Here is a 13,806-nt window from a genome sequence, read left to right on the forward strand (position 1 = left end):
CTACTGACTTTTTTAATGTTATTTGTGATGATTTAATAAAATTAAATATAATTTTATACTAACTGTGTGCTGTGTATATGAAAGTTTCTATTGTGGTGGGTTTACACCAGCTTGATAAATCTCCCCCATTTACCCTAAGCTAGCAAAGAACGCTGTGAGATTTCAGCTCTGAAGAGATCAGAATGTGAATAATTTCTCTTGCTACTAGCAGAGGGTGAAAAGTTTGGGACCTTCTTCTGTGACCAGGGCTATATTTACCATAATAGATGTCAGGGCAAAAAAGAGCGGATGGTACTTTAGCCAAATAAGTTATTTTCTTCTTATGATCCTGCTGCTGCCCCTGCAGTATGCCTTACACACCGTTAGCGGATGACATATGCTGCGCCTTGCAGCCATCCATCCCACTGTGGGCACCCTTGGGTTTGTAATAAGGAACAAAGTGCAAGAAGAGGGACACTTTGTTCCAAAGCCATGGCTGTATGAAAGACAGGGCACAGTGTGAGGCACATACCGCTAGTTTATTTAGGAGCAGAGTGCGTGACTAGCATTACTTTGAACCATTATTTTCAGGGAACACCGCGTGTGGTACTATGTGCCCCCTGATCTGCTTGTCACCTGCATTGCAGTGCTCCCAGACCTCTACTGTTCAGGGAAATGCGACAGAGCTCCATTCAAGTAATGTACAGCAGGTAGCCAAGAGAAGTGTTGTGTAGCAATGTAAAGACGTACTGTAAGCAATGCTGCTTCTTCATTCTAAAGATCTTGTGGGTTCCAGCAGTCGAACCTCAATCATAGAATATGGTAGTAATTTGTACCAAATACATAAGTGGGAATTTATTAACCAATTAATGACCAGCCTTTTTTAGGCTTTAATGAACAATTGATTTTTTTCATTGTCGCTTTCCAAGAGCTATAACTTTTTTATTTTTCCATCGATGCAGCCATATAAAGGGATTGCTTTTTTCTGGGAGAGCTTGTAGCTTTTAATCGTGTCATTTAGAGGTACACATAACTTACTTATTAAGGCTTATTAACTCTTTTTGGGAGATTAAGGGAAAAAACAGTAATGCTGCCACTGAGTTTTTACATTCATTTTTCAGCATCAATAACACTGTGCGAGGAATGCATTGGAGTACTTTACGCACCATTTATCAAATGTCTCATCTTACTTGATAAATTTGTCTTAGGGCTTGTTCACACGACCGTTGCCCCTCCGTGCCCGTGCTGTGGACCGCAAATTGCAGTCTGCAATGCAGGGGCACTGGACGTGGGGCTGCCGCATGCGGATCACGACCCTATTCACTTAAATGGGGTCCGCGATCCGTCCGTTCCGCAAAAAGATAGAGCAAGTTCTATCTTTTTGCGGTGCGGAGGTACGGAACGGAACCCACGGAAGCACTCTGTAGTGCTTCCGTAGGGTTCCGTTCCGTGCTTCCGTTCCGCACCGCATCTCCGGATTTGTGGACCCATTCAAGTGAATGGGTCCGCATCCGTGATGCGGAAAGCACACAGCCAGTGCCCCGTGTATTGTGGACCCGCCGTATGCGTGCCACAATACAGCAATGGAGGTCCAACGGCCGTGTGAACAAGCCCTTATCCTCAGACCTAACACTATTGTTTAGAGAAGCTCCTCCAGTTTTCCAATTCCAGCCTCCTCCTGGAGTGAGATTGTGACTTTTTTGCAACATTTTTAAAAAAAAGTCTCATTGATAAATATGGAGTGAAACACATTAACATAGTTAACCACCCCCACTTGTCCAGCCACATTACAAAACTGGAGTGAGTGGTGTAAAAATGCAAAAAGTCACAATATTTTGCGCAATTGCTTAAAGAGGACCTTTCACTAGAATAAAACATCTAAACTAACTATACAGACATGGAGAGCGGCGCCCAGGGATCCCCCTGCACTTACTGTTATACCTGGGCGCCGCTCCGTTCTCCCGGTATAGCCTCCGGTAACTTCATAGTTAGGCTACACCCAGGGGAACCTGCCGGCGTCTTATTCTCCCATGCTGTAGCGCTGGCCAATCGCATCGCTCAGCTCATAGCCTGAGAGAAAAAAAAGCATCTCAGGCTATGAGCTGAGCGCTGCGATTGGCCAGCGCTACAGCATGGGAGAATGAGACGCCTGGAGGTTCCCCTGGGTGGAGCCTAACATATGAAGATACCGGAGGCTATACCGGGAGAACGGAGCGGCGCCCAGGGATAATAGTAAGTGCAGGGAGATCCCTGGGCGCCGCTCTCCATGTCTGTATAGTTAGTTTAGATGTTTTATTCTAGTGAAAGGTCCTCTTTAAATTTAGTGCAAGGGAGCAATAGGGCTTTTGCGACTTTTTGCCACCAGAATTCTGGAGTGAAAGTATAATAAATCTGGGCCATAATTTTTTTTTTATGTTTTACTACTTTTGCGGAATAAAAACTCTCTTATTAAAAATAAGAAAATGTTTTTGCATTGCCGTATCCCAAGACCCATACCTTTTTTCTTTTTCTTTCTACAGAGCTGTGTGAGGGCTTGACTTTTGCAGGACGACTTGTAGTTTTCATAGGTATTAGTTTGGGATACATTACACTTTTTGATCGCTTTTTATTCAATTTTTTTTATTGGTAGTGAATAAGCAAAAAGCAGCAATTTTGGATTTTTTTTTTTACAGAATTCAATGTACAGGATAAATTACATGATAATTGTGTAGTGCGGATCATTACGTTTGCTGTGATACCAATCGCAGTGACGTGAATAGTATTTTGAAAACCCCATCCACTTGTATCATATTGTAAACTGCTGTGGATTTGTAGAGCAAAATCTGCATGGCAATTCTGCCAGATCTGAACATAATCATATTGTACGCTTGTCTCAGAATGACAAATAGACATTCAGTCTAGCCCACACTTTTCCACAATGGTTGGACTTTTGGTGGATCCCTCAACTTGAGAGTTGTAGTTATGTATTATGTAAATGTTTACCTATCGGGTTGTACAGGATTTGTGACCAGGGACTCATTAGTCAGTGGACTATAACCCTTACTTATCTATCGGATCAGGAGTGTGGCCATCATACAAATGATTACACATGGACATAAGTCCATGAACTTTAGTGTCAGTGGCCAGTCTAAAATTCCTCTGCACAAGTGTTCAATATAGGGCACAACCAACCAACATTAGGCCTGTACCTGTCTGTGATCCCGGGGACACCTAAGTACCGGCCAGCACTAGCCATGCACCGGTCCATGATTCCAAGGACACCTGAGCTCTTGCCAGCTTTAGCCCTACACTCCTCAGTGATCCTGGGGATACTTCAGGACTAGCTCTGCACCCGAATGGGATCCAAGGGACACCTGAGGACCAGCCACCACTAGCCCTGCACATGTCCATGATCCTGGGGACACCTGAGTGCCAGCCAGCTCTAACCCGGCACCTGCTCTTGATCACAGGGCTGTCACCACTTCATTATGTTCTTTTTGTACAAAGCTGAAGATGGTTTCCTTTTTAACCAGTTTCTTATTCGTGGTTTCTTATTCATCGGTTTCTTCTTCACATAATTAGAAGTTTTGTTAATGAATTATGAAGATAACTTTTTGCCAGTAACAAAAAAAGTGGCACTGAGTTGTCCTGAGGTAAAATCAGTTCAAATCTACACGAAAACAGAAATGACTGGCACAAAGATGGACATCAAAATGGACAGAAAAGAGTTTCATTTAAACAGTTTAAATACATGCCATTAATCTCACACTGCCATCATACAGAGGGTGATAACCTGTATCATATTCAGCTGAGCTCAGCCTGGCCCGAACAGATTGTTGACATAAGAACTAGCATCAAAGTGGGCAGATGGACGCTTTTCACTAATCTGAAAAAGTAACTTGGATTTTTAGAGGGTTAATTGAATTCAGACCGCTAATTTTCCCATTGTCATCATACAAAGGGTGATACCCCACATCACATTCAGTTGAGTTCTCCCTGGCCCGAACATGTGCTTAGCATAAGACCTGGTATCAAAGTGGGCAGATGGACACTTTTCACTAATTTGAATACGTAATAAGACAGGGAGAGGACGGAGTAACCACACGGGGAGAGAGGTCAGAGCTGAGAAGACCTCAGCAGCAGGTGGGACAATCAACTGAACGACAAGACCTGAAACATGATGAGGCACTGGACATCCCTTGGTGCTGGATGGGATCAGTGAAGGCTGTTAGACATGTCTTACTTTTGTTCCTGTGGAACCTCAGGTGATCATTGGGAATGAGAAATCATTCACAAACGATTTGTATTCTATTTATTTATTTTATGCACTTATATAGCTCTACTATATTCTGCAGCACTTTACAGACATTGGCATCGAACTGTCCCCAATGGAGCTCACAATCTAAGTTCCCTATCAGTCTTTGGAGTGTGGGAGGAAACCGGAGTACCCGGAGGAAACCCACACAAACACTGGGAGAACATACAAACTCCATGTAGATGTATTTGATCCATCAGCTGAGCAGGAGGTACTGTATATAACAATGCTGTATCATCTCTTATTCAAGGCCTTCTCAATGGAAGGAGCTTACCTCCATGACCAAGGGAAGGAACCAACTGTGGGGTCATCCCAAGGGTTGTAAAGGCATTGTTTCAGGAAATTGAACAGAGAGCAGACAGGGAATTTATTTTTAAAATTTCTTACTTGGAGATTTATAAAAAAGAGATTTTTGATCTGTTATATTTCCATTGAGAAAAAGCTATTCCAATTAGCATAAATGAAGATACTAAGGAGGGCATTAAGATGTGTGGCTTGACTGAGCGTGAGTTAAGGACTGTGTGGATACCATGACTTGCTTGGAGCAGAACAATACCTCTCGCACTATGGCTTCTTCCGATATGAATTTCCAGTCTTCTGGATCACATGCCATATTCATAATATTAATAGAGCATAAAAAAAAGAGGATAAAAACAGCAGTTTTTTTTTCCAAACTGCACCTTGTCAATCTTGCTAGGTCAGAAAAACAGAAGACCAAAGCTGAACGTGATCTATTGAAGGAAGGTATTAGCATTAACCGTGGTTTATTGTCTCTGGTCAATGTTATCAGTGCTTTGGGAGATGAATAAAAAAAGGTGGTTTTGTGCCATACAGAGATTCCAAGTTAATACGTCTTTTGCAAGATTCGCTCTGTAGTATCAGTCATACTCTCATGGTTGTCAACACTGCTGACTCTAACATGTGGGGACCTTAAAGACTCTTAGATATGAAGACAGAGTCAGGAAAATCTAGAATAAACCAGTATTCATCACGGACTGTAAAGCTTCAAAAACATAAACAGCAGGTGTAATATCTGCAGGCTTTACTGCTACAGACCCATGGAGGTGTAAGCTGTGTACCAGGGTGGGCTCCCCAGGATACAGCGAAGTCACAAACGAGGAAAGCAACTCTGACACCAGCTTTTGCAAAAACTGAATTTTACTAACACGTGATAATAAACACAACCACAAATTCTGAGAACATAAAATAAGTTTACATACACCCAGCCCAAAGGCTGAGACCCCTGTGTTGCACAGCATGGCGGCCACTGATGGATGCCAGCGGAAATTTTGTGGTAATTTACCTACTGGCGGGCAAAACTAAAACTGCCTCGCCGTACCTATTATTACCCTGAAACAAACACGAACAATTGGTTGGGTGCTTAGTACGGGCTGACCTGCAGTACAACACAACAGTGCACAATCTTATCATGCTGTATATTATTCCCCCTCCCATAACTAGTCCGGTAGTGCGTGCCTGATTATTTCTCCTGAGCAAAACGCTGAACTGGATAGAGTTCGTGGGGGTATTTATCAGCTTTCAAATGTGCAATGTCCCTTTTAGTAATGGAGTACTTGTAATAGCAGTAGCAACACTTTAGACCTGACACAAAGCAGAGACCCTAACTAACTAACTACAGGCCTGGTCTAAGTCTCTAGGCGCCAAACTGAAGTGAGATGTGTGCACGATCTTACCGACCTGGGTCTGCTCTTTATCCACTGATGTCTTTGAACCAAACAACCAGTCTCTCCAGCAAACATGAGGTCCCACAGGATAAGCAGCTTGTTCCTTAGCTCTTGTCAGCCTTCCTGGAAACAATTCTCCTTTCCCTAGACAGGATCTGGGTCTTGTACCACAATCAGCTTCACTCAGCTGCAGCTGTGGTCACTGAGGGGGTCCTCTTTCTCCTGGATCCATCAGTTTGTCTGCTCACACGCAGTTCCTCAGCTCTCAGCTCGATTCTAAGATAGCTGCAGATCCTTCTTCAAGCACTCTAGAACCACACCTCTCATGAATATGGAAATATATATGCAGTCAGTCAGCTGTGCCTAAAAAACAGCAGCATCTTGTGGCCAAACAGCAAAACATCAGTCCCGATCATTTAACTTTATTTAAACAAACACAATGTTCAGACAATGAGAGCTGTTTCCCCATCTCACAGAGGGACTATACTTGTCTTGACCAACATGGAAACATCTGAAAACCATATTTGCAAGATAGCGGCCAGATGTCCGCCGGATCCCATTATAGTCAATAGGGTCAGCAGACATTGCGATAACATCCGGCTATGCCAGACTCAAAGAGCTCCTGCAGGGTGTTCTCTGCTGGAGATCTTAACACATACGTGAGAGAGGCCTTATAGTCTCTTATGGTGAAGACTAATACTTTGAAAGATCTCAAGCTGAGTCTTCTTGAATAAAAAGTTAAATGTGTAATCCAAGCTTGTGAAGTTAAGAGAGTCTACTGAAAAAAACTGTCACTAACATTAGTCAAGAGATTCAAGCAATGAAAATGCAGAGAATACAGCTCACAAGGCAGATGAAGGAAGATGATGAAAAGCCCCATTCTTGTAAACAACAGAAAACTAAGGAAGTGATTCAGCTTAAGAAGAAAGACTGTAAGAAACAATATGAAATGCTGAAACTGGAAAGAGATTTCCAAAAGCAGGCCAAAGTACTATGCAAGAAAACAGATGAGGCAGCAACTGCAAACAAGAGACTGAAAGAAGTTGTACAGTGATGGAAGAAAACTATGGATAGGCATAAAGATGCTTAAAGCAAAGGCAAAGGCAAGGAGAGAGTTGGGTGGCTAATGAGGTGGAAGTCCTTGTGAGTATGTCGGAAGTTCAGAGACATCTTAATCTCCTTGAGGATAGAAAAATTCTAGCCCACACGATAGCACAGCTGAAGCAGAAAAGGAAAGCTGCGGCATGTATAACTGCTAAAATCCACAGGCGTACATACACAGTAGCCAAACTTGAGAACATGGAAGAAGACTCAGTCACAAAGCAGATTTAGGCATGAAAATGGAGCTCAGGAATGCACAGAATAGCCAATCTCAAGCACCAAAGCCAGTTAGTTGAACTTGAACAGTAAAACCAGAAGATGCTTCACCTCCTAAGCCAGTTACAGCAGAGGCAGCCAATAGTCCCTGAAGTGGAAGAACCTTCTTAGGACAAAATGACAGACAGGAATAAATAGTTATTGCAGAGGCTGAAGTTCCGAGATGAAGAAATTGAAAATATTATGGAGCTGTGTAAAAAAAACAACTCATTCATAAGAATGATTTGTACAAACAAAAATTGGCTCTATTTGAAGCTGCAATTAGAAAGAAAATGTATAATACATCTGAGATACTTCTCATTGACTCTCCAGATTCTCCTTTTGATTTTGTTCCCCCCAAGCCTAAAAATCTATGTCGAACTGCAGCAAAGTCTGCTACAGTTTTTTTGGAAGACTTAACTCAATCTAAGGAGCCTGGAAATGACTTAAGTGACAAAAAGTGGATTCCTAGCAAAAATTATAAACCATCCAAGAAATGAAGAAAAATAAGCAGAACTACTCATAAAATTGTTACTGTTACCCGACTAAATGCCGTAACAAGGATAACTTCTCTGTTGATACCAAAAGCAAAGATCAATCACAGGAGTCCAAAAACTCAATGAAGACGGACTACCCTGGAGATGTAACAGTTGGAAACTAATTTTTCACACCACCTTGTATTACTCCCACCAAAAAGGTTCTACAGAAAATAGGTGACATAGGCCAGGTGCTTTCCATAAAGCTGCAGCGCAAACCAAACTTTGACCCTGGGGGACTGACTACAGAAGCACAAGAGAATCAAATATCCGTACTGAAGAGAAATAAGAAAGTGCTTTGCAACAGTAATAACTAGTGTTGATCGAGCATGTTCGGCCGAACACCAGTTTGGCTCGAGTACAATGCACGAGTCTCCTCCCTGCACCTTTGTTGGCTGCTACGCAGCCAATAAACTTGCAGGTAAGTACTGCCCTTCACTGTAATGCCGTAGCCATGTTGGTTACTGGCATTACAGTGATTGGCTGGCCGCAACGCGTCATCGGGTGCTATATAGCACCTGATGACACGTGTTCGGCTCAGTGTTAGTCAGGGAGAGCTGTGCTGAAGAAGGGAAAGATAGTGTACGGAGTGAATTAATATTTTTTTAAGTTGAAAAACTTGTCAGAGACCCAAAAGTCCTTTTACGGACTATTGTTGTGTGTGACAGCCACAATATATATTTTTAGCGCAACGTGCGCTAAATTGCTAAAACTTTAAAGACCCAAAAGTGCTTTTAAAGACTCTAGTGTGTGGCAGCAATATATATTTTTAGCGCATCCTGCACTAAATAGCGTGCAATAGTTAGTAACGTGCGCGCATCTCAAAAACATCTGTGACATCCAGTATACTTTTTCTGTAGACGGTGTCCACTGTGGACAGTGACATTACCTGGGGTACATCTCCTGTGTAACGTTTCCACATCCCAAATACCTGTGACATTCCCTGTAGTTTTATATTAGCCGCTGCTGACATCAGCGACATTATCTGCTGTATTTCTCCTGTGTAACGTTTCCACATCCAAAATACCTGTGACATTCCCTGTAATTTTATATTAGCCGCTGCTGACATCAGCGACATTATCTGTTGTATTTCTCCTGTGTAACATTTCCACATCCCAAATACCTGTGACATTCCCTGTAATTTTATGTTAGCCGATGCTGACATCAGCGACATTATCTGTGGTATTTCTCTTGTGTAACGTTTCAACTTCCCAAATACCTGTGACAATCCCTGTAATTTTATAATAGCCGCTGCAGACATCATCGACATTATCTGCAGTATTTCTCCTGTGTAACGTTTCCACATCCAAAATACCTGTGACATTCCCTGTAATTTTATATTAGCTGCTGCTGACATCAGCGACATTATCTGCGGTATTTCTCCTATGTAACGTTTCCACATCCCAAATACCTGTGACATTCCCTGTAATTTTTTATTAGCCGCTGGTGACAGCATTGACATTATCTGCGGTATATCTCCTGTGTGACGTTTCCACATCCCAAATACCTGTGACATTCCCTGTAATTTTTTATTAGTCGCTGGTGACATCAGCGACATTATCTGCAGTATTTCTCCTATCTAACGTTTCCACATCTCAAATACCTGTGACATTCCCTGTAATTTTATATTAGCTGCTGCTGACATCAGCGACATTATCTCCGGTATTTCTCCTGTGTAACATTTCCACGTCCTAAAAACCTGTGACATTCCCTGTAATTTTATATTAATCGCTGCTGACATCAGCAACATTATCTGCAGTATTTCTCCTGTGTAACGTTTCCACATCCAAAATACCTATGACATTCCCTGTAATTTTTTATTAGCCGCTGCTGAAATCAGCGACATTATCTGCAGTATTTCTCCTGTCTAACGTTTCCACATCTCAAATACCTGTGACATTCCCTGTAATTTTATATTAGCTGCTGCTGACATCAGCGACATTATCTCCGGTATTTCTCCTGTGTAACATTTCCACGTCCTAAAAACCTGTGACATTCCCTGTAATTTTATATTAATCGCTGCTGACATCAGCAACATTATCTGCAGTATTTCTCCTGTGTAACGTTTCCACATCCAAAATACCTATGACATTCCCTGTAATTTTTTATTAGCCGCTGCTGAAATCAGCGACATTATCTGCAGTATTTCTCCTGTGTAACGTTTCCACATCCAAAATACCTGTGACATTCCCTGTAATTTTAGATTAGCCGCTGCTGACATCAGAGACATTATCTGCGGTATTTCTCCTGAGTAACATTTCAACATCCCAAATACCTGTGACATTCCCTGTAATTTTATATTAGCCGCTGCTGACATCAGCGACATTATCTGCTGTTTTTCTCCTGTGTAACGTTTCCACATCCAAAATACCTGTGACATTCCCTGTAATTTTATATTAGCCGCTGCTGACATCAGCGACATTATCTGCGGTATTTCTCCTGTGTAACATTTCCACATCCCAAATACCTGTGACATTCCCTGTAATTTTATGTTAGCCGATGCTGACATCAGCGACATTATCTGCGGTATTTCTCTTGTGTAACGTTTCAACTTCCCAAATACCTGTGACAATCAATGTAATTTTATATTAGCCGCTGCTGACATCATCGACATTATCTGCAGTGTTTCTCCTGTGTAACGTTTCCACATCCAAAATACCTGTGACATTCCCTGTAATTTTATATTAGCTGCTGCTGACATCAGCGACATTATCTGCGGTATTTCTCCTATGTAACATTTCCACATCCCAAATACCTGCGACATTCCCTGTAATTTTTTATTAGCCGCTGGTGACAGCATTGACATTATCTGCAGTATATCTCCTGTGTGACGTTTCCACATCCCAAATACCTGTGACATTCCCTGTAATTTTTTATTAGCCGCTGGTGACAGCATTGACATTATCTGCAGTATATCTCCTGTGTGACGTTTCCACATCCCAAATACCTGTGACATTCCCTGTAATTTTTTATTAGTCGCTGGTGACATCAGCGACATTATCTGCGGTATTTCTCCTGTGTAACATTTCCACGTCCTAAAAACCTGTGACATTCCCTGTAATTTTATATTAATCGCTGCTGACATCAGCAACATTATCTGCAGTATTTCTCCTGTGTAACATTTCAACATCCCAAATACATGTGACATTCCCTGTAATTTTATATTAGCCGCTGCTGACATCAGCGACATTATCTGCTGTTTTTCTCCTGTGTAACGTTTCCACATCCAAAATACCTGTGACATTCCCTGTAATTTTATATTAGCCGCTGCTGACATCAGCGACATTATCTGCGGTATTTCTCCTGTGTAACATTTCCACATCCCAAATACCTGTGACATTCCCTGTAATTTTATGTTAGCCGATGCTGACATCAGCGACATTATCTGCGGTATTTCTCTTGTGTAACGTTTCAACTTCCCAAATACCTGTGACAATCAATGTAATTTTATATTAGCCGCTGCTGACATCATCGACATTATCTGCAGTGTTTCTCCTGTGTAACGTTTCCACATCCAAAATACCTGTGACATTCCCTGTAATTTTATATTAGCTGCTGCTGACATCAGCGACATTATCTGCGGTATTTCTCCTATGTAACATTTCCACATCCCAAATACCTGCGACATTCCCTGTAATTTTTTATTAGCCGCTGGTGACAGCATTGACATTATCTGCAGTATATCTCCTGTGTGACGTTTCCACATCCCAAATACCTGTGACATTCCCTGTAATTTTTTATTAGTCGCTGGTGACATCAGCGACATTATCTGCGGTATTTCTCCTGTGTAACATTTCCACGTCCTAAAAACCTGTGACATTCCCTGTAATTTTATATTAATCGCTGCTGACATCAGCAACATTATCTGCAGTATTTCTCCTGTGTAACGTTTCCACATCCAAAATACCCGTGACATTCCCTGTAATTTTTTATTAGCCGCTGCTGAAATCAGCGACATTATCTGCAGTATTTCTCCTGTGTAACGTTTCCACATCCCAAATACCTGCGACATTCCCTGTAATTTTTTATTAGCCGCTGGTGACAGCATTGACATTATCTGCAGTATATCTCCTGTGTGACGTTTCCACATCCCAAATACCTGTGACATTCCCTGTAATTTTTTATTAGCTGCTGGTGACAGCATTGACATTATCTGCGGTATATCTCCTATGTGACGTTTCCACATCCCAAATACCTGTGACATTCCCTGCAATTTTATATTAGCTGCTAGTGATATCAGCGACATTATCTGCGGTATTTCTCCTGTGTAACATTTCAACATCCCAAATACCTGTGACATTATTATTATTATCATTATTATTTATTATTAAAGCGCCATTCATTCCATAGCGCTGTACATATGAGAAGAGGTATACATAATACAGACAATTGCACTAATCATAAACAAGACGAGTTACAAACTGGTACAGAAGGAGAGAGGGCCCTGCCCGTGAGGGCTTACAATCTACATGGTATGGGAGGAGGACACAGTAGGTGCGGGTGAAGTTGGTCATGGCGGTATAGAGGCAGCAGGGTCACTGGTTGTAGGCTTGTCTGAAGAGGTGGGTTTTTAGGTTTCTTTTGAAGGATTCCACTGTAGGTGAGAGTCTGATATGCTGGGGTAGCAAGTTCCAGAGTATGGGGGATGCACGGGAGAAATCTTGGAGTCGATTGTGGGAAGAGGCGATAAGAGGAGAGGATAGAAGGAGGTCTTGTGAGGATCGGAGAGTGCGCGTGGGGATGTATCGGGAAAGTAGCTCAGAGATGTAGGGAGGGGACAGGTTATGGATGGCCCTGTATGTATTTGTTAGTACTTTGAAGTGAATTCACTGGGCAATGGGGAGCCAGTGAAGGGATTGGCAGAGGGGACAGGCAGAGGAGTAATAGGGTGAGAGGTGGATTAGTCGGGCAGCAGAGTTGAGGATAGATTGGAGGAGTGTGAGAGTGCTAGATGGAAGGCCACAGAGGAGAGTGTTGCAGTAGTCTAGGTGGGAGATGATGAGGGCATGTACAAGCATTTTCGCAGATTCAAAGTTAAGGAAAGCACGGATGCGGGAGATGTTTTTGAGTTGGAGGCGGCAGGTGGTGGAAAGGGCTTGGATGTGTGGTCGGAAGGAAAGGGCAAAATCCAAGGTCACTCCAAGGCAGCGGACTTGGTTGACCAGGGAGAGTGTGCCGCCATTGATCGTGATAGATAGGTCTTTTGGGGAGGGTTGAGCAAGATGGGGGAAAGATTATGAATTCTGTTTTATCCATGTTAAGTTTTAGAAAGTGAAAGGCGAAGAAGGATGATATAGAAGATAGACATTGTGTGATTTTTTTTTTTTTTTTTTTTTTTTATAGAATATTTTTATTTTTCCCTTTCATCATATAAAAAATTCAGAAACAAGACATAACAATAAACAATACTACAACAGGACATGCACGAAGATATTTCCTGTATATACACATACAATTGTTACTCGCTTATCCCTGTCCTGTTTCTTTTCTCATGTCATACATATGCAAAAAAGCCAATATAACCCCCCCCCCCTTGGTTGTCTTGATGGTTACCGCAAATAGAAAAAACAAAACCAAAAAAGAAGAGGTTGATTTCATGATCTCATATCAGGGTTTTTTTCCTTTTTCCTCTATTTATTTATGGGTACCGGCATATTCGTATCTACGTACCCTCCCACATAGGCTCTTCCATTCTTCGATATTTGGTGGTGTGTCCGCCCCCCACTCTGTAGCCACTACGACCCGCGCCAGCATTAATCTTTTGGCCCATTTCATTTCTATTTCTCTATCGAGGCCTATTTTCCTGATATATCCAAGCACCGCTATAGAGATCTCCAGTGGAGCGGAACACCCAGTCGATCTGGTCAGCTCCCGAAAAACCTGACTCCAATAATCCTGCATTAGGGGGCAGTACCAGATCAAGTGGGTGAAATCCGCGTTATCCATCCTGCACTTC

At 42.2% G+C, this 13,806-nt stretch overlaps 1 pseudogene; it reads left to right on the forward strand.

Moving 5' to 3' along the window:
• LOC120993930 overlaps positions 1-7,290 on the forward strand; it is a 29,069-nt pseudogene extending 21,779 nt beyond the window's left edge.
• The last annotated feature ends 6,516 nt before the right edge of the window (positions 7,291-13,806 follow it).

The sequence above is a fragment of the Bufo bufo genome, chromosome 3, assembly GCF_905171765.1.
Source record: "Bufo bufo chromosome 3, aBufBuf1.1, whole genome shotgun sequence".
NCBI lineage: Eukaryota > Metazoa > Chordata > Amphibia > Anura > Bufonidae > Bufo > Bufo bufo.